Source organism: Monodelphis domestica, chromosome 7 (assembly GCF_027887165.1).
Source record: "Monodelphis domestica isolate mMonDom1 chromosome 7, mMonDom1.pri, whole genome shotgun sequence".
In the NCBI taxonomy this organism is placed as follows: Eukaryota; Metazoa; Chordata; class Mammalia; order Didelphimorphia; family Didelphidae; genus Monodelphis; species Monodelphis domestica.
In genome coordinates, this window is record NC_077233.1 from 204,891,509 (window position 1) to 204,893,572 (window position 2,064).

Consider the following 2,064-nt stretch of genomic DNA (forward strand, 5'->3'; position numbering starts at 1 on the left):
GGATAAACAGTGGAAATGGGTGCTACCCAAGCATCTTATGGCCAAGGATTCTTGACTCTAAGATGTACCCTGCACACATAAGTACCTAGGAAGTACAAAGCATTCCATAGACAGCAGTGAGAACCAAGCAACCATCTCCCCTGGCATATTATAAGCATTTATTTATATGGTGTAATAATCCATGTACATAATAGGGAGAAAGATATTACATTACTGATCCCAAGTGTGTAGATACCCATAGATTCGCTATCCTTTCATCCACAAGATGCTGAACTTGGTGCTAAACACATTCTCCACTACACCTGGGCCCTGGAACTAGCTGTGGGTCCTGAATCTTCTGAATTGATTCCAAGATTGTAGGACATATCAACATACAACTCTGTAAAATGTCTACTAAAGAAGATTAAAGTTAACTATCTTCTGAAGTTTTGGCTTCTTTAGAAACTACCAATCCTTGGGGCTGTTAGGTGGTTCTGAGGATAAAGAGCCAGGGCTATAGGCAGGAAGTATAGTGTTCAAATTAGCCTCCAACACTTCCTAGCTATATGGCCCTTGGCAAGACACTTTACCCCAAGGGCTGAGCCTTAGCCCTTACAGCTCTTGGCCTTTGAACCAGTATTTAGTATTTATTCTGAGATAGACAATAAGGATTACAAAACAACAAAAAGGAAAGAAAAGCCAGGTCCAGAGGCACATGTTTCTGAAGGAACTTGCTACTTGTTACTTTCAAAGTAAAGAGATCTTTTGTAGAGAAATGGGTTATGGATATAAAAGATACTTAGATGGTTACCCTTTTAAGGAGAGAGAAAGGAGATAATTGGCAAGAAATGATCCTTTGTTTCTCCTGCTTCTGGCTCTCTCCTCATTTCCTTTTTCCTTTCCTCCTTCACACTAGAGTTCTAAAAGGAATTAACCCTTAACAGATTGAGTCACTGATTTGAAAAACAATCTCCCTTCCAGCTACAGACGATTTACTTAAAGAGGGTAATCATTGTATCTGACATTAAATAGTACTTTAAGGTTTGCAAAGCGCTTTAAGTAGCAAACCTAGTGAGTTTCACAATAACTGTGAGGAAAAGTACTAAAGGTTTTATTCCTTCCTTCCTCTCCAGGATACACACCCAATTCTCTGGACTTTCTCATTCATTCCACAGAAACCCATTAATTTTGAAATTCACTTCACCCAGGACTACTTCTCACACTAGAAGAACCCGCCATTCCTTCTCCATCCCTTCAGCCTCTCCCTTTGATAGGCTGGTTCTTTTCAGAACTTCCATTTTGCCCAGAACACCCATGTCTTCATTTCTTTCCAGGTTGAACTCTTGACTGTGGATTTTCCTTACCATGCTCCACTCTGTTTTCAACTTCCCTTTATATATTATCTGCTACTACTAGAAAGTAAGCTCTTTCAGGGCAGGGGCGGGCTTTCTTTTTGCTTATATGCATATACATAGCACTTAGCACAATGTAAATGCTTAATCAATGTAAATGCTTGTCAACTTGAAATTGTTTCCATTTTACAGGCAAAGAAAAACGAAGACTTAGAAAGTTTAAGTGGACTTGCTTATGTTCACACAAATAGTTTCAAAAGCAGTACATCATGCTTTTCCTTAAACTACATTCTCATTTATTACAAATATGTGTTATAGAGTCTCAGAGTTGGCAACAATCTGAAACTATCTTACGTTCAAAGTGACCAGACATTCTAGTTTATTGAATCTTGAGTTCTGAGGAATTGAACTAAGTGGGCAACATTCTTTCTGGGCTTTGCTCCAGGTCTCTTTGGCACTACCAGGCTTGGTAGGATGGATGAAGGAAGCATTTAGTAGGCACTTACTATGTGCCAGGCACTGTGCTGTCGTATTATAATAAAAATGATTAGTACTAAAATTAAAACTCCCTATCCTCCCAGAACTTACTTTCTAATAGAGGAAGACAGCACATATAGGGGAGAGGTGTTCGGAGATGTAGACCAATGATAAAGTAAATGGCAAATTGTGTAAACTACTGAATCTAAAATAAATAGGTAATATATAAATACCAATTATCCAGCTTTCTATACTT